We start from the raw sequence: 21,281 nt of genomic DNA on the forward strand, positions 1-21,281 counted from the left end.
CTAACTGGCCATGATCACTACCAGTTGGGGGTTGGGAACCCTGGTCTAGAAAGTAAAAGCTGTCTAATTGTTTACATAATGTTATATTAACTTTTGCTCACCCATGACTAACTTAATAATAAATCACTGAAATTCTTTATACAAGTATCACCTGCTATTTATATCTATTCAGTTCCCAGTAAATTTGAATAGGCTAAGGTTAACTGATAGTAGAAAAATTCTTGGATACTGTGATTCTTAAAAACCTTGCCAGAAGTTAAACTACAGAAATCTTAAAGTCACCTACTTTAAAGGGGGTAGATCACCTACTTTAAATGGGGGTTTGGGAGTGGCCATGCTAACAGAGATCTGACGGAATGAAGTTATTTTTGCCAACTAACCAGATGGTAATGCATCTTTAAATTGTGCAATTAACTATGTTTTTTAAGACCTTAGAAATAGCAACTTTTTCCAACAGTTATTTTTGAACTTCACTGTTACACAGTTAAGGTGACATCCATTATAAAGAATACACAGAGGCTACTATATTAACCATTATATCTTTAGTTAACCTGAACGAAGTTGAGTAGATAAAATAAGATTCATATTAGGTAAAAAAACAAAACAAAACAAAACCACAAACTCTACAGAAGTCTTGAAAAGCAAAAGAGAACTGCCTCTTATAAAATCATATCCTTAAAAAAAAGGCGAGATAAAAACAAAGCAGTGTGTTTATCAGTACTGCATCCTTTTTTTCACAGTTATTTTCATTTACAGTTTGAAAGAGGTAGATAATTCTGCAACAGACAAGAACTGAACTGTGATTATCAGGTGTAATAAAATAGTTCCATTAACTTAGAAATATTGGTCTCATCATCAAGAAATGTATTAATACACATTTGAAGATGACACATTTCTGTCATTCTAGACTCATGTTTTTTCTATAGGTTGGAATCCCCTGCCACTATACATGTGACAACTCCAGAATGATACAACAAAACAATTTAATTGATCTCAACATTTAAACATTTTCTTGGTCAGCTACAGTGTCCAGAAACAGGGCTAAAAACAGGGTCAGATTGTATACATTTATGGACATGTTCAACTCTGCAGGCTTAGCAAACAGAGAGGTTTGCCAACTCCTATTCTAGAACACTGCAGATACTGGGCATGCCACAAGGACATTTACAAGGGAATCTTCTGCAAAGGGTTCCTTTGGGTTTTGTTGTTGTTGTTGTTTCCACTGCTAGCCAGAGGAATAATTCTGAAAGGAAACCAAATTCCAAAATACAATCCAGATCTTCTCAATATTGTAACACAGGGTATCTAACATAAACAGTATGCCAAAAACAACAGACCAAGTTCTGTTTTTCACATTGCTTTCTCCTCAAAATTTACCTTTCACACAAAACAAGTACCACAAAGAAGTGTCACAGCCTAAGAAATTGCCTTAGTATAACATTAAGAGCTTACTTCCAGCTTTCCATCTGATAAAATATGACTGCTGGTATTAACTTTAGGGTATATAAGGTATCTTTATCTCCTCTGAAAGAAGTGGGTCCAGTATTTCGTTTTGTAGCTGAATTGAATATTTATAAAAAGTTGGGGGGTGAGCAGGGGAAGGTGAATATTTTTGTTTTGCTAATTTTGGCAAAGTAATAAAATTTGTCAAATTTCATGTTAACTTATTTTCCTCTGCTATCTGCCCCTTGATTATCATAGTCACTAGGGGAAGTGTATATGTAATTCACATCCTAGACTTCTTCCTAAGTACCATATTTCTAAGTACTGGGAAAATTTCCATTTTCTACCTCTATTAGACCACAAATCTGACAAGAGAATATGTGTAAAACCATTTAGCTCTAAGAGAAACTGAAATGAAAGAAAAATTAAGGAATAAATAGTTCAAAATTTTCCATGCCAAGTACAGAGATCTAGATACTGATTTTTTTTTCTTTAAACATAATTGTAACCTGAAACTAAAGCAGAACAATTTTCAGTTTCATAAATATTAAGCCTATTGGTCCAATGACTTGCCTGCATGTGGTACTGTTTTGGTTTTTCTTAACATCATTTACATTTAAATGATCTCTGTGTGTGTGTGTGTGTATGTGTGTGTGTATATATGTGTATATATATTCATATATATGTGTGTGTGATAAGCAAAACTCCAATGGATTAAGAAACAAGCATGGCATATTTGATTCAGATCAGTTTTTTGACAATATTTGTATGACTTTCCAAATGATGTGACTGTAAACCTTGAATTCCTCAAAATTGGCAGAATTGCACAGCTTCTCTAACCGCTCCAATTTTATTTGAAAGACCTTATAATTTTTATCACGAATAGTTTTCTGTAAGAAAAAAAGATAAGATTTATGTAATCTTATTAAATATCATTAGGTTACTGTATCCAAAATTGAGGAAATTGAGCCATAATAAAAAAAAAGTTGCTTTGTTTTCATGTCTTAAACCTCACTATATAGTGCTATGTTAAATATTTAAAATTATTGTTATGCAATGCAATAAAAATTATCTCTGTCATTTTCCTTAAAATAACCAAAATGGACCTTTTGACTTTAAGTATGACTTATGAAGTGTGAAGAAAATCAAGGCTATTAATAAAAAATACCAGCAAAACTTTTCCTATAGAAGCAAAAAATAATGTTATAATTGTTCATTTCTTTTGTATATAAAATAACTCACCAAGGGAATGCACATCTATCTGCTTTCTGAAAAAATAATTTCAAACTGATAACCGTCAATTTTAATTATCTTAATTAAAATAAGCCATATTATGCTTTTTCTATCATCTAATAAGCTCTTTAGTGAAGAGCTAAAAATACATATAAAGAACATAAAATCATATCCAACTATTAAGGGAAGATGCTATTTTCATCTACTTGCAGTTTTTCTACCCAAATATAAATAATTTGTTTTAGCCATATTATCTCGTTACTGAAGTCTCATAGGATGACTGAGTAGACTGCTCATTGTAAAATCTAACTGAATCAATTCATTATACATTATAATATCTACCATTAAATGATAATTATTGCTATAAATATTATCATTGGTATAATAAAAATAACTTGAGAAAATGTTTAAAAAATGCCAGCAGTAAGAGTTCATTAAAGTTATTTTTACGTGGGTTTTTCTTCCTTTCTACCATTTTTGAGAAGAGAATGTTCCAACATTTTCTTATGAAATGCTATAATTAGTCCAATCAAGTTTACAAAATAAAAACTTAAGTGACGGCAAATGGTATGCATCTCAGCTATATTTACAGCAAACTTGGTAAAATGTACTTAGTTGCCTTTTGGAAATGAATAAATCAAGGTAGAAAAGCAACTGAGATACTAATTCATGCTCTTAGGGGAAAATCTGAATAAAGCTATCTTTTCTAACATAGAGCAAGTGACTCTCAAAGTCACAGTATCTAAACCAGCAATATCAGCCTCTCTTGAATACCTGGAAATGCAAATTCCTGGGCAACACCAGAATTTAACAAAGCAAAAGACTATGGGGGAAAAGCGAAGCCAGTTTAATAACACCGACTTTGTGCAACCTCAACTTTGCTATACAGGAAAGCAAAATCTCGATATGATAAAGTTTTCTTCAACTAAACGCTGAGATAATAACTATGTTGAGAGAAAAGTTTATCATATGCAAGAAAATCTAACTTGCTACAGGAAAGTGTATAAATAAAACTTGTAGTTATTAGGCACACATTCTGAAGGTAAAGTCACTTGCAGAGGTTATTTAGTTAAGGCTAAATAATGACTTACTATTCATACTGAAATAAGTAAGTACCCATTATTTAGTCATGTAAAACCTTCTTACCTCTTCAGCCATTTGCAGAAGTGTTTTATTATTATTTTCCCATTTGGTACACCATATTACCATTTCTTTTTCCAGTTTTTTAATTTTCTTCATCAGCTGTGAATCAACATAATCAGAAATTTAAATTCTAAGTTTCATTTCCTGATCCACCACAGAAATCACTTTACAATGTTCTTCCCTTCCTCCATCATTGCACCCTTCTCAACCAGCTGACACCTGTGTTGTCTTTATAAGAGTAAGTGGTATCTGTCTTTTGTCAGCAAAGCTTATCTCAGAAGCTCCTACGGTAAAAGCAGCAGTAACCAAAGCAGAAGTTTCACATTAAAAGTAAACAAATTTGTTGTCCTTAATTTCATGGGAATCAGCACATGGTAGCTGAATTCTCTCAATTAAGACTGGTGTGTAGCTCAGCTCAGCTGTGGACAGTAGAGCTGAGACCTCCTGCTCCTGAAGTATATGAAAAAATGTCCAAGAGTTTTCTGGAGAAATGATAAATTAAACTAATCCACCAGATTATTTTATATACTCTCAGCCCCAAAGTAGCTCAAGAATCTGAAAGCAAATCAGTGTAAGAACTAGAGGTAGCATAATTTAGGTAAGTAATCAGGAAAGAGATATTAACATTTCCAAATCCTTAGTTTCACTTATCCTTTCCATTCACAAGATTGCTTTATTTCACATTTTGATAAAGATCAAAATGGTCCAAAAATAAGGGAAGGAAGAACCTATACTACAAGAACCGAATTCCCAGAAACTCAGGATAAACTTTAGGTATATCCTTCCATCAGCTTTGTTCCAAATACAGGTAATGAGCCAGGTAATGTTAAGGAAAATAACGGTAAGAGAGAGCAAATATCCTGTGCTTTGGTTAACAAACAAAACTGTATCACAAGTCAAACTCGTACAAAACCCTCTGGAAGATCTGTTAGGTGCTGAACTACAGTCACCTTTACACCAACTATGTAGCATATGCTACAGTCCATCTAACACTTTCACTGTGCCTAACAGTTCCGCTTCCACTGGAGTCACAGCTGAAAGGATAGGCAGGAAGAACTAATTTGTTACTCAGTGAATTCTCCAAATTACTGTCTAAAAAGTAATCAAGGTAGTAATTTGAGTATTTAACACAACCAAGCATTGACTGAAGTATATTAGATGTTTTTGTTCCTTTTATTTTTAACCATGAGAAAAGAAAGACATGGAAAAGTTAAGTAACTTGTTCTATGGTCATCTATAGAACAAAAAGATCAAATAATAATCAAGACTAACATATATTGAATGCTTATGAATTTCCCAGACACAACTACTGTACTATCTCCCATCAGCATATTTTAAAGAAATCTCAGCTTAAACAGGGAAATGCCAAGGTAAATGACTCACCCTAAGGAAGTCACAAAGTGCAAGCTAGAGATCTCAGTTTCAGAGTTCATGTTTATTTGGGGAGACCGATAATTCTGCTCTTTAAAATTGCTATTTCAGCCTGTATTCTGAATTGGAATAACCCAGATCATTTTTCTACATCTAATTTTAAAAACTGGTTTAAATTTTGTATTAATTAAGAATAGATTTTGTATATTGTGTGAATATATATATATATAGTTTATATGTAATATATATATAGTTTAGATAGATAATTAAATTTTGTATTAAGAATACATCTTGTATATTGTGTGTATATATAAACTATATATAGAAATAATAAAATATATATAGAAATAATATAAAAATATAAATATAAACAATATATATAAACTGTATATATATATAAACTATATATATATATAGTTTAAATTTCAAAGAGTAAATATATTTCAGGTTTAGCTAGGTCCTCAGAAATAAAGCTATTCCTACCAAGATATATTATTAGTTTCCTTGGCTTGTATTTTTAAAATAATTTTATATAAAATTTTCAGTTCACATAAGCCTATGTGAAAGAACTGAGTAATCAAGTGAGGTGACTAAACAAAAATCATCTACAAATAAACTGTTGTTAATGGAAGAATTCTCTTTAATTATAATAGAAGTCTCAGAATATCATGATAATTAGTATTCTGGGGCAATTTCAGGGCAAAATGCCTGAATAAGCTGGTGAAAGAAAAAAAAAGATACTATCAGATTAATATAAACTCAAATAAGTAGCAATTTTTTTTTTTGGTTTTTCTTTCAGAGACAGAGTCTCCCTGTGTCACCTTGGCTGAAGTATAGTGACATGGTCATGGATCACTGTAGCCTCGACCTCCTGGCCTTAAACAATCCTTCTACCTCGTCCTCCCAAGTAGCTGGAACTACAACTGCACACCACCACGTATGGCCACCTTTTTTTCGCCCCACTTTTGTAGCAATATGGTACCGAGGCTGGTCTTGAACTCCTCTTGTCAAGCAATCTTCCTATCTTGGCCTCCCAAAATGCTGGAATTACAGGTGTGAGCCACCATGCCTGGCCACAGTTATGCTTAAAATAACCTCTTATATCAATTACTTTTTACACAATATTCTATTAAAAATATGTAAATACCTTTTCCATTTCCTGCTTGAAGGCTGTAAAAGTTCATTGGTTTTTGCCATGGTAGCCTGGAATTCTTCAAACTTATCCACATAAAGGAAAAGCTATAGAAAAAAAGATCAAATATTCAGTTTCAGAAAAGCAATTTAAAACCCCAAAAGATTTTAAAATAACATAATAACTTTCAAAAAACTTAATATAATTAAACATTAAGTTTGATAAATGACTGAAAAACAACAGAAACACATACCCAATCCCTGTACTGCAGAATATATGCCTGAAATTTTTATAACCCACTGAAATGCACCAAAACTTCACTGTCTTCATCATCTTTAACTGTAAATGTTAAAATGTAAGGCTGGGCATGGAGGCTCACGCTTGTAATCCCAGCACTTTGGGAGGCCAAGTCAGGTGGATCACGATGTCAGGAGTTCGAGACCAGCCTCGACAATGTGGTGAAACCACATATCTACTAAAAACACAAAAATAAGCCGGGCATGGTGGCAAGTGCCTGTAGTCCCAGCTATTTGGGAGACTAAGGCAGGGGAATTGCCTGAATCCAGAAGGCAGAGGTTGCAGTGAGCTCAGATTGCACCACTGTACTCCTGCCTGGCAGACACAGTGAGACTTTGTCTCAAAAAACAAAACAAAATAAACAAACAAAAAGTAAAATCACTTATTAGCTCTACTCCATCAGTTGTAATAAAAGCTAAAGTACAGTGGTATAACTATGAATTTCATATAACTATAATGCTTTGGGTATTACCAAGTCTTCTTACATTTGAAAAGCTTTTCTTGTAAAAAGAGCATCCCTTCAGAGTATTTAGCTTAGTTGAGGGTATCTAGTTCTTAGCTTAATATTAAGGCTAACTCTTTCCTTTATGTATGCAGAAAAATAAACCAGAAGCCAAACAGTTTGATGGGGGAGAAAATTAGTGGGAGTACAGTTAAGAAAAAGATAATCTAAAAGAGGTCAAAAAAGCAATTTTCTATTAACGCCATCATCATAGACTTTTTATTTTAGGTGAGAGAATAACAGCAGCAAGCCACACAGAACATTACATTTAGTTACGTTTTTTCATAACCAGGATCACACTGACAACGGAAATGTTCATTGCAAACCTCAATCTCTCTGCAATTTGTTAAATCTTGTTATATTTATTACACTAGGATATCTGCATCCTTGGACTCTACATACCTTGTGCTGACCACAAGCAGTTACAGGTTCTGTATAGGTCCCCCATGTTTTGAACCATTTCTTGCATGTACCGACAAACATACATGACCTCCAAAGTAAGTATATTGTATATCAAAGTCTGTCATTGATACTGGTTCTGAATGTGTCCAGTGACAGACAATCTTTCCACAAATGATATCATAAAAATGACAACAGGAACCACATTTTCCAAATTTGTCATTTAGAAAATTAACTTCTTCTATACACAGATTAGCAGACTTAGAAAATTTTCCAAATAACTGTGCACACTGTCTATCCGTATCTCTACATACTCCTTTAAAGCAATAGCTAGTCTTATTATTGCAGTATCCTAAATCAGAAGCTTTCACATCAAGTACACAAAGTGCAGATGTTCCATTGTGATTTTCTGGAAAATCACACATATCTATGCTTTTTCTGCACAACATTTCTGATACCTTTCCTTAGAAAGTGAACATACAGCATCTGTTTTCTTTATCTCAAACAATAAAAGCACATAAAGACTAGAATGGGACACTATGCTGGGTCCAGACTGAAAAATGGAGAGAGCACCAATTTTTTTTTAGAAAGCGTACACACACACATACACACACACACACACACACACACACACAAAATCTTATGGGGAAGTAGGACTGTCTGGCCATTTGTAATATTTTAAAATTCTATGTAGCTACCCATAAGACAAAATTCTAAAGGTTTTAGATAAAATATCTGGGATAGAGGAAAGCCAACTTTCAAAATAGCCATCACAATCAGCCATCATCATCAACGTGGAACTAGGGGTGCCAAAATGAATAAAAATCATTTATGGTGCCAAAAAAAAAATCAAGGCAAATCAGAATGAATTGGTCACCCTAAAAGAAGAGAAAGTTTCCAAGAGGACAAGAATCAAATCCTCTGTTCTGGTCTGTGGCTGGGAACAAGGAGACACAAATTCTGCTATTGTCTGTTGTTAAGTTACCTGCTCTTTCAGTTGTGCTTCTTCTTGTTTCATTTCTTCATATTTGTGCCTTAATTCTGTTGCTTCTTTTAATAACTAGAAAACAGAAACATTCTGACAGAATACTAACAACAATTATAAACATGGTTAAAATGTCTAATAGATAGGTTTAATCTTCCAGTAATTATCCTAGCAACAATGACAGGTCAACCCAATTATCACAATTTCTAACTACTTGTATCTCTTATCTGCTCCACTGGTGAACACTTAGGAATGTAGGAATAATTGCTTAAAGAGAAAAAGTAACCTAGAAGCATAATAAAGTTTATAATACTCAGGGTTGAAATGTTGTGTTTTACATGAGGAATAACTAGACATGTACACTGATAGAGAGAAAACGCAGCTAAGAATCTTGACATTGTCTAGGTTATTTAGAAAGCCCCCCAACTCTGTAAAGGACAAGAGCAGGTTAAAAGAATATGCAGCAAAGCAATGAAAATAGAGACCTAGTTTCTGGTCAGTTTTTTAAAACCACAGGCGAGGAACAGCTAAGAGAAGAAAAGAGATTAGTTAATATTTGAGTTTTTCAGAAACATAGATAATACAGATGAATAAGAAGCAGCTGTGAAATTCAGTCACTGAATTGCTGAGGTAAAATGTCATATATTATGTAAATAAGCCTTAAACCACAAAATAGACACATAGATATACATACAAAATTTATACTCCAAGTTGAAAGGTGCAATTTAGTTCCTTTAATTGTGCACTGGTATCTGTCAGCTTGCACTGAAGAGACATGCTGTGTGAAACATCTTTCCAAATCCTAGTCACATTCAATATGAGGGGCTTGAATGAGAAAAACACTAATATTCATAACATTCTCTACTCAGGGCCTACATTACTTGAATGAAGACAATGTAATACACCATATTATTAAAATCATTTTTCATTCATAGAATATAGTTTCATTTCTGTGGGGGTAAATGCATACACTCAAATGAGATTTTTTCTGTGTTCTCAATTATGGACAGATGAAATCTGAATACATATTCTAGCAACAATGCTGACTAAGACACAGATAATTTTGTCAGAAAATTACACAGAATATAATCAAAGTAAACAAATCATTTACTAATTTTTAAATTGCTTATTTAAAAATGAAATGTAACACTAGGTAGAAGTCTCATGTTCTCTAAGTTGGTGTAAAATTTAACTGTCCCTAAATCTCAAGGCCTATCTTGCCTAATAACTGGAACAATTCTTTAACTTGGTGACCACTACATAGAAAGCAAAATTATCTTGTTTTTCCACTAATTTAATCTTATCTCCAGTAAATTTCATATGAAAATTTCATCAGAAACAGAAAGGTTAATACACACACACAGACTCGCATATCCCAAATCCAGAGAGTAAGAAACAAAACTGCATGCCCTGGCACAATGGTAACTGAGGAGTTGGTTTTAAATGGCTTTGGTTACAATTTTGGCAACCTTTTTTTTTTTTTTTTTCAAGAAGTAGAACTTACAAACTCTCTCTCTCTCTGATGTCTTTCATCAGCTTCTTTTATCAGCTGTGCTGTTTGTTAAAGTCTGGCATCTACAAGCTGTTGTTGTAATTCCTTATGTTTGAATGCTTTATTAATTTGCTACAGGAAAACAGAATTTCTTCCATCACTAACCAAAGAAATAAATAACAGTGGGGAGAAAATATAACACAAATTTCTAGAACCCTGCTTACCCTTCTTTTCTGCTGCTACCACTGTAGTTAAGAACACTGACTCCTTCTGTCCCTGTCACTGCAGAAGTGGCTACAACATATCATCTTGCAAACTATCCCACAATGGAAAGAGCACAACCCTCTAACTGCTGCCCCATGCGCCACCCTATCAGATGTGGGCTGTCCCCATCATGGTATTTGTACTTTTGCTTCTGCCCTACACTGGGAAAAAAAAGCTGATATCAAGAAAAAGATGGATAAGGAGATCAAAATATCAAATTCATTTATTGAATATAATAATTATTATATTATATTGAATATAGAATATATTATATTATATTAATATAATATATTCAATATAATATATATGAATATGTTATATAAAATATATGAATATAATATATTATATTATATTCAACATAATTATGATTATATTATATTCAATATAATTATAATTATATTATATTCAATGCAATATAATCATAATTATATTATAATATAATTATAATATATTATATATATAATATAATATTATATATATAATATAATATAATATGATATAATATTGAATATAATATAATTCCTGGACATTTTTTGTTCACAAAATCTTCTGAAATTCCTTAATTGTAGATAGCCTGATAAAATGAAAAAAATGGTCTGGAGCAAATCCTAGCTTATTGTATGATCCAGGACAATTTATTCTCCTTGTGAAACACAGTTTCCTTATCTGCAAAGGTTCATGACCATACCTAACTTGCAGAGTTGCTGTCCAAATCTATTCAATAATTAAACTGTGTAAGGTGTTTGATGCCTGGCACATATTAAACATTTGGTAAAATCCTGTTATTATTTAAAAGCTGTATCATTAAGTGCTATCGTACATACAATTGACTCATTAGGAAATCCCTTCATACATGGAGGTTCTATGTGAAGGAAGAAATGCTAGGTGAAAATAATGTACTTAAATTAAGTTTTGAGAAGACTGCAACAGATAATCTGTCTTAATCTGCAACTGATTTTATCATTATTCAATTATTTTCTGATAAAAGAAAAAGACTGTAATATCTAAACAAGACTTACAAGTAGCACAACTTGAACACAGGTACTCTCCCAATCTTCTACTTCTATAGCAAATTTGGAGAGTTTAATACAGTTAAAATAATGTAAATCCTAAATAGTAAAATAATAAAAAATAAAATAAAATTAATCATTTTTAATACCATTATTTAAAACAATGGAATTTAAAGCGTTCTTTTAAGAAAACTGATGATATTCATAACATGCTTTATAACAAAACAAATTTAATTTTTACAAGTTCACTACATAGGCCTAAAAAATTTCTTTAATACATACATTCCAAGGAAAAAAAAGGAGGAGAAGCTTATATACTAGAAAGCCTTGAGACATATTAAAACAATAAAATGTATAAACCTTATTTTGATCTTGATGTAAACAATCTGAAGAAAAGGGGAAGTAACAGATATTTAAACAGTACAGTGACAAGGTATGTGATTACATAGTAATGTTTAATCTTTTGGTGTAAATATAGTAGTGATAATGGTTTAAAAAGAATCTTACTTAATGACGTGCATTTGAATAGTAATAAATAAAATGATATAACATCTTGGATTTGCTTAAAAATAGATGGAAACGAGTTGCTAGAAACAAAAGTAAATAATTGCTAAAGCCAAGTGATATATTCTACTATAAGTTTGTAACTTCCATAAGTTTGAAACGTTCTTGAAACATAGAGGAAAATGGTTTAAAAGATACTCAAAATCTTAAAGAAAAATGTTTTCAAAAGTAGCATGAAAAGGTGTAAATTAAAATAACATTTTGATATGCATAAAATAATATTTACTGTTTCATTAATTTTAAATTGTCACCTTCTATTTCCAATTTTAATCTACTAAGTAAGGATTTCAATATATATTTTACTAGCTTAAAGCATAATAAAGGAAGGGGATGCATCCTTTGAAAATTGAAATATTACCCTATGTATTTGATCTCTAAAAGTAAAGAAAAAATAAAAACAAATAAGCAGGTTATCACCTATTTGTTTTTTATTTAGACATCATACAACTTCCACTCAATTTATAAAATAACTCCAATGACCAGGTTCAACAACTATGAGTCCTCCACAGACTTTTTACTTCATTGATTACACAAACAATATGACTTGGTGATGGGTAATTAGTAGGTTCCTTATTCTGACAAATAGCACAATACTCCTATTTATATTGTTCAGATTGTCACAGAAATCTGAGACACAGAGTATTTAGGGACCAAATCTGTATTACTAGATGGCATAAGAGAAAAATATCTGTATGCTATAATGACAATCTTGTAGCATCATATGGGAGACAAGTGGTACACATCTCCTAGAAATCCCTTTACTTATCCTACTCCACTGACACTTGGGCCAACTGATGCTCCAATTTAGTCATTCTGTTTACAGGTTTCTACTCTTTTCCTAATAAACATGTAATTTCTACTGTGCATACATAGAAGTTCTAAAATACTGTCCTGTGAAAGAGTTTTTACTTTACAGTAGGGTGTAGCTTTTGCTGCTGGTGAGCAGCTGTCTATAAACAAACCAAATGCCATTTGTGGTCAGTGAGCTTCTTTAGCTTTTCTCCCATTTCCACATTCTCCTGCTGCAGTTTGGCACTGTGTATTTTGTGCTGTTCCAGCTGGGCTTGAATTTCAGTTAAACTAATTTGGAAATGTGCAGTTACTTCTTTAAGACCTTCTTCCTCCTCTTTTTTCTGCTGCATATGTTCTTCCTTATTATCCAAAATAATGTATGTTAAAAGTATAGGCCTACAGATAAAGCTCTCAAAAAAGAAGCTACTGCTATGTGAGTTCATTTATTGCTCCCATGAGGTGTTGCTTTTAAACTATAATTCCTCCCCCTATTTATGACCAGAAATCTGTCATTTAAAAGCAAGCAGCTTTTTCTAAGTAGATAACTAGAGAAAAGCAAATGCTGTACTATAAAGTAAGTATTATCTGATGATCCAGATATTGACTATACTATAATTAAATATAAATAAGGTACTGCTCCACACAGTTAGTTTCTTCCACATTATTTTCCCAAAAGTCATTCTCACTGGTTAGGCAGTATACCATCCTACATCAGTCTGAAGATCTTACAGCCTACTTTCTGAGTTACACTTTCAATTTTATAAGAGGAAAGGGACAAACTAAATCATTATTTTACAAAGTTTACTTTCAAAGTCTTACGAGGATACAAGTGTCCAAAGACCTCTACCTAAACAGTTATCAGTACAGTCTAAATATTGACAGTGCTATCTGCTTTTATTATATTTAAATCCAAGATTTTAAAAGCAAGAAAAATGAATACGAACCTTACAAGTAAGAAGCTATTTCACAAGGTGTCCTATGTTCTTGAGAGTTTACTGTGATGAGGGTGATCCAGCACCATCAAAATAATATTCCAACTATACACCCCCCCTAGCAATACTACAAAGTCAGACAAGTTCTTCTGATGGATGGCAGATTCTTTCCAGGATCTCTGCTTTTTACTTCCATTATTGAGACAAGCTGTCATACTTAATCCCTCTTTTAATCAGCCTAGCTGTAAGAAATATTCTAAAGTATTTAGCAACGAAATAGCCAACAATGGCAGAATGTAGTTTAGCAATCTATCCTATTAACTTTTATAGTAGAGCTCTACAATGTGTTTTTCTTTCTCAAACTCACACTGACTATGGTTACCAGTTTCTTCATTTCAGCTAAGATTTTCACGCATTACCAGAAAAGGACATGGTAACCAACTACACCAAAGGCCAACAAAAATATCTGGCAACTTTGAGCTTTTTAAGCAGGAGAGCTGTGAACATAAAAACCAATGTCATCTAGATTCCCTATGATCAAGTATACAGTAGACTAAGGTAGAGCTTATCCCTGAAACTGAAACCAAAATTTACATAGAGTTAGTCTTAAATTTAGAGTTACCTCACAGGCGGCATCAGCTCAAGCAAAACAAAAAGCAAGGTATTTCTGTGTTAAGATGTCTACAAAGTCCTCTGCTTAGGAATCTGATCTACCAGCACAAGTGTACCTGAGCCAGTTAACCAGCAGCCATTATAGCAACTAATTCCCATTAAAAGACATAGAGCAAGAATTTATTTCGAGTAGATACAAGGCAATTATAAGAGCAGCCTAAGTAGTTCCTGAAACACAGTAAAATAAACCAACCAACCTTTAATGTCTTATTTTGACACTGAAGTTCCCTGCAAAGAGACTCTAGCTTGCTTCCTGCCAAGATGGTCTTGCTGTGTTCACTCTGAAAGTGAACTTTCTCTTTCACAATCTGAGCTTGCTTATTCTGCAGAATCTTCATTTGCCTCTGAACATTCCTGCTTTCCTCCAGCTAAAATTAATAACCATTTTACATTTAGGAAGTATAGTAATCTGAGTTACAGCTGTAAGGACTCCAATTACAGCTGTGGAACATTTTATGTTCCCCTCTTTTCTAGTGACAGGAAAGTATGTAAATAATTTTGTGTAGAAAGAAAAACAATCTTAATTTCCATTTTTTATTAATAGGAAAAACTAACCTTTTAATCAAAAGCTTATTTCAGACTAAAATGATATAGTTTTCCTATTCTACAAGAGCTACTTTATTGAAACAGCTACCAAAATTAGAACACAATAAGCAGTGCTCAAGATTCATCAGTCAAGTCAGTTTCAGATTTATAATAATAAATGATTCCAAATTATACTACTAGATAACATAGTGGTCATCCTGATTCTTGAGTAAAGCTTTTATGAAAAATAAAACATTGATGAGGCAAACATTTCAAGAGAGAATGAAATATCAAGAAACCTATCAAACATGCTTGCAGGCAATATTCTTATAGCTATTAAAAACACCTTTATTGGCCAGGGATGGTGGCTCAGAACTGAAATCTCACTGAACACTCTGGGAAGTTGAGATGGGAGGATCACTTGAGCCCAGGAGTTCATGACTAGCCTGGGCAAAATACCAAAACTCCATTTCTACAAAAAACCTTTTTAAATTAGCCATGCATGCTTGTGCATGCCTGTAGTGCCAGGTACTCAGTAGGCTGATACAGGAGAATTGTTTGAGCCAAGGAGTTCAAGATGGTAGTGAACTGTGACTGAACCATGGCATACCAGCCTGAGTGACAGTGCAAGACTCTGACTAAAATAAATTAAATAAATAAATAAATGATGCAGTATTTCAGTCACTTCCACCCCTACCATGGCCAGTTTTACAAAGTGCATTTTCAGATCTACCAAATCCGAATCTTCAATTTGACAATCCTTTTGTGATTTCTGTGTGTTTGAGGACCACCCTAGATGACCATGCTACAGTATGCAATCAATTTGCTCTTTCTTCCCTAACCCTTTCACGGCTGACAGCTAGGAAATCTCCTAACCTTCTAGTACACTGCCTTTTCTACCAGAAATTCAATTCTTTTGTCAATCTTTCTTTTGTCTTCTTTGTTGCTGTCTTCTTTTTCTGGCATTTCTCACATGATTTTCCTCAGGCTAATGTAACAATTGAGACTGGCTTCCATATCCAATGGAAGCATTCCGTTCCTGAACATAGCAAGCAACAATTTTATTTTCTGCTGTCTTTGCTTTTGGACAGTTGTAAGCTATTTGCATTTATGCTCAGGGATTCCTGCTTCTCAAAATATCAGAAGGTGCCAGGCTGCTGATAAGTATGTGGCACTTGAAGATGCCAGCTAAGTGGGGGTAAATATGGACCACATGAGAGAATAGTAACTTTTATTGTTACGGCTTTATTCTTGGAGTTGATTATTAACTAAATATTTGTTTTGTGCATTTACGATATGGAGTTGCTGCTTTAACACTATTTGAAAATGTACAAAAACTGTCAGTGATAATTACCATAAATGTTTCACAAAACAGAATTTTAGCATTTACATTAATTATAAAAATTTCCCATGATTCTTCAAAAAGTTCTGTATCTTTTTCATTATTTGCTTTACAAAGTCTAGTAGGGTTTCCCTGTTGAGAATGTTTCCACAGTCTCCAAAAAAAGAATTTTGTTTTAAATCATATAGTTCAAAACAAACTCTTCTATAGAAGAGGTGAATTCCCTGGAAGACAGAAAAAAGAACAATGCTTGGCATATGGTAGATATTAAATAAATATTTCCTGAGCCATAGTACAATTTAACTAAACAATTTTATCTAACTCACAATTCTAATCAAGAACAGTTAGAGCTTGAATCTGCAGAATTCTTTCGGGAAATTTTAAATACAGAAATCACTTCATCCCAATTGTCATATATCTTCAGCATACAAAAATAACTGCTGATCTAGAATACTAACTTTTAGGAAATTTATTTCACATTTTAAAAAGTATTATAATGTTCTATACATCATTTCATAAGATGAAGTCACACACACCAATTATAAGTACTAAAGAAAGGAGATTGTTTTCAATTTTGGGATAACATATCATTGTAAATTTAAAGTTACATCAAAATAATATTTAAAAATCTTATCAAGTACACATATATTTTATTTTCTGTGGTCCTTGCTCCATTAAATAAATACTCACAAGATCAGCATATTTCTTACAGAGAGCTGCCAGCTTCTCCTCTGGAGTTGAAAGAGTGTTTAGGGCTTGCATCAATAACAAAACTTCTTTTCCTCATGATTAATAAGATTTAAAAAAGTACCAGAAAAAGGCTGAAATCAATCCAATCTGCAAATTTTATGTAAACTTCTATGTTAAGACATTCAGAGTAAAATGATATAGCTCTAATTAAAAACAGATTTACCTATTAAATTCAGGAAACTTTTGAAAATTTAGTAGGTACTTCCCTCTACCTGTACAAATTTCTTCAATTATCAAGCACCACTACTAGCTATTTAGCCCTTAAATGTAGTGCAAGATAATTATTGCAAGTTTAAGAACTACTCTTGCCTAACCACTATTTAGACAGTAACATTCTAAGTTAAGATATGTAAAAGAGCAGGGAGTAAGGCTTCCTGCTAGTGAAGGACAACTATAAAAGGATATTCAGTTACTATTCACTGCCTAAGATGCTCATAACTCTTTACATGTAACTTTTGCTCTGAACAATGTAAACAAATTATGATTGTTTTGGGATGATCTACTAAGCATATTTTGGGTGTTAGGTTTAGATCAAAGAAAAGGAAGTCAAAATAGCTTTTCCCTTGAAGAAAAGTTTTGAAAGAGTACTGTAATAACTTTGGAAGGGACAAGCAAGTAGCTGAAATAGAAAGAGTTAAATGGTGCTTCAAAATGCATAATAATGTTCTACTGGTAAAGATGGAGATAGTTAACTTTTGATTTGTTCTCTCTAATTTGTAACACAGTTCTTTAAAATCTTGACTTTTGGTATACTTTACAGAGTACTATAGGTTGAGGGAAAACAGACTGACTTCAAATAATACTTCTGTATGCATATAAAATTTTAGTACTAAATTCTTTTCTCATTCACACCAAAGCCAAATAAGAAAGAAACACTGGGCAGGGTATACTAGCTCATATCTGTAATCTTGACCTTGGAAAAGCCAAAGCCAGTACAGGTAGCCAACATATACTGCTACAGGACAGAATACCAAGACCAGCCTGGGCAACAGAATGACAGCCCATCTCTACAACAAAAGAAAAATAAAAAATTAGCCATGTGTGGTGGTGTACGCCTGTAGCCCCAGCTACTCTAGAGTCTGAAGTGACAGGATCACGAGCTCAGGAGTTTAAGGCTGCCATGACCCGTGATTGTACCACTGCACTCCAGCCTGGGTGACAGGGAAAGACCTTGTCTCTCTAGAAAAAAGAATAAATAAATATTGTTATTGAATGTGTATGTGTAAGAAACAATTGCAATATAACTGATATTTTCATAAAGATTTTCATTTAAAACTTTTTAAATAATTTTAACCTCAAGCTATATTTTACACATATAATTGGGGCTATCAATTTTGAAGATACCTGCCTTATTTTCAAGGAATTACAATTACTTCATATACTACCATACTTTTTTTTGTCTTCCAGGGTAGCAGAAAATAGATTACGAATAAAAATTCCAAGTTTCAGTCTCATATATAAGTCATATATATCAATGTAAATGTCATGAAATGTGAAGTATCATATTCTTAATCCTAATTGTCAAGCTAACAGAGTGGAAGGGATAAAACAAATTCTAAAAATCAGTCTTATTTAACTCTTTCTACATAACATTATATCCTCTCTAAATTTCAGTGCATAATCTTTTAAGCAAAATTAGCATACATATTGCTTTCATACTAATTATTAGGTTATTTTCAAAGGTACAAAAAGCAAGGTAAATCAAATACTAATTACATCATATTGGCCTCAAAGTTTCTTAAAACATCAGTTCTTGTTACACAGAGAAATAATTAAGTTTCTTATAACTGGGCTTCGTATTTTGCTATTTTTGTTCCCTACACATAACTGGAGATGATAGGTGGACTAAATCAAGTGAAGAAACAAGTTTACTAGGCAACATTTACCTCCAAACAGGCCAAGTTGATAATAACTCATGCTGCAGAAAATGTAAAACAAAAAGACCACTACGTGACAACTGCCAACCACAGACCAGAGATCACTACCTAAGACTTTTTCTTTGTTCTTGTTGCATTGTAAAGCTTGTTGACCAGAGGGAGAGGCTACTTCTTGCTCAGGAAGCTCTTTTCTTGACTCTCGTATGCAGTGCGCTGGGCTCACCCAACTCTTGTTCTTTGTTATAAAGTCACTGCCTTCTTCATCTTCCAATAAATGCTTATTACTTGTGGCACCACAGTTTGAGTCTTGATGTTGAAGAGTATCATTTGACTCAGAGTTACACAACATATATGCTTTCTCTCTTAGCCCACAAAGTCCAGCTTCTTCCATTATGCTATTCACAAACTAGAGGTAAGGAGAGTAAGCAAAAAGGTTGAAGACAGAGTTAAATCATATGTTATAAAGCAAAGAAAACTAAGCAGTGCTATAAAGTACAATTTTCCATCCCTCTATGCTTTTGTCCATTTTGTATATCTGACAATAAACAAGCAGGTCATAAGGCTTAACAGCTTACTTTGCTTTTCATAGTTGTTTGTAAAGTAACACTATTTTTCTTTTTTTTGTTTTGTTTTGTTTTTGGTTTTTTTTGAGACGGAGTCTCGCTCTGTCGCCCAGGCTGGAGTGCTGTGACGCAATCTCGGCTCATGCAAGCTCTGCCTCCCGGGTTCACGCCATTCTCCTGCCTCAGCCTCCCGAGTATCTGGGACTACAGGTGCCCGCCACCAGGCCCGGCTAATTTTTTGTATTTTTAGTAGAGATGGGGTTTCACCATGTTAGCCAGGATGGTCTCTATCTCCTGACCTCGTGATCCGCCTGCCTTGGCCTCCCAAAGTGCTGGGATTACAGGCTCGAGCCACCGCCCCCAGCCAAGTAACACTACTTCTTAAAAATCTGAAGTAAATGTGGTAATTTTTAATTTCACAAAGAGGTAACCTAATTGCAAAGTATAAAGATATGTACTTCCAACTGAGGTACCAGGTTCATCTTACTGGGTCTTGTCAGACAGTGGGTGCAGCTCATGGAGCAGGGTGGGGCATCGCCTCACCCAAGAAGCACAAGGGGTTAGAGAATTCCCTTTCCTAGCAAAGGGAAGCTGTGACAGAAGGTACCTGGAAAGTCAGGACACTCCCACCCTAATATTGCGCTTTTCCAATGGCCTTAGCAAAGGGCAGACCAGGAGATTCTATCCCACTCCTGGCTCAGAGGGTCCCATGCCCACGGAGCCTGGATCACTGCTAGAACAGCAGTCTGAGATTGAACTGCAAGGCAGCAGCAAGGCTGGGGCAGGGGTGTCCACAATTGCTGAGGCTTGAGTAGATAAAGTGGCCAGGAAGCTCAAACTGAACGGAGCCCACCGCAGCTCAAGGAGGCCTGCCTGCCTCTATAGACTCCACATCTGGTGGCAGCTGAACAAAAGGCAGCAGAAACTTCTGCAGATTTCAACATCCATGTCAGACAGCTTTGAAGACAGTAGTGCTTCTCCCAGCACAGAGTTTCAGATCTGAGAACAAAGAGACTGCCTCCTCAAGTGGGTCCCTGACCCCTGAGTAGCCTAACTGGGAGACACTTCCCAGTAGGGGCTGCCTGACAACCTGAAACAGCCGGGTGCTCCTCAGAGACAAAGCTTCCAGAGGAAGGATCAGGCAGCAACATCTGCTGTTCTGCAATATTTGCTGTTCTGCAGCCTCCGCTGGTGATACTCAGGCAAACAAGGTCTGGAGTGGACTTCCAGCAAACTCCAACACACCTGCAGCTGAGGGTCCTGATTGTTAGAAGGAAAACTAACGAAAACAAAGGACATCCACACCAAAACCCCCTCTGTACATCACCATCATCAAAGACCAAAGGTAGATAAAACCAAAAAGATGGGGAGTAACCACAGCAGAAAATCTGAAAATTCTAAAAATCAGAGCGCCTCTTCCCCTCCAAAGGAACGCAGCTCCTCGCCAGCAATGGAACAAAGCTGGATGGAGAATGACTTTGACAAGTTGAGAGAAGAAAGCTTCAGACGACGGGTAATCACAAACTTCTCCGAGCTAAAGGAGGATGTTCGAACCCATCAAAAAGAAGGTAAAAACCTTGAAAAAAGATTAGACAAATGGCTAACTAGAATAAACAGTGTAGAGAAGTCCTTAAACGACCTGACGGAGCTGAAAACGATGGCACGAGAACTATGTGATGCATGCACGAGCTGCAGTAGCTGATTTGATCATGTGGAAGACAGGGTATCAGTGATTGAAGATCAAATGAATGAAATGAAGGGAGAAGTTTAGAGAAAGAAGAATACAAAGCAACAAATGAAGCCTCCAAGAAATATGGGACTATGTGAAAAGATCAAATCTACATCTGATTGGTGTACCTGAAAGTGACAGGAAGAACGGAACCAGGCTGGAAAACACTCTCCAAGATGTTATCCAGGAGAACTTCAGCAACCTAGCGAGGCAGGCCAACATTCAAATTCAGGAAACACAGATAATACCACAAAGATACTCCTC

The 21,281-nt window shown here is 34.3% G+C and overlaps 1 pseudogene; it reads right to left on the reverse strand.

Moving 5' to 3' along the window:
- LOC129476728 (gamma-taxilin-like) overlaps positions 1-21,281 on the reverse strand; it is a 38,859-nt pseudogene continuing 17,578 nt past the window's right edge.

Source organism: Symphalangus syndactylus, chromosome Y (genome assembly GCF_028878055.3).
Source record: "Symphalangus syndactylus isolate Jambi chromosome Y, NHGRI_mSymSyn1-v2.1_pri, whole genome shotgun sequence".
NCBI lineage: Eukaryota > Metazoa > Chordata > Mammalia > Primates > Hylobatidae > Symphalangus > Symphalangus syndactylus.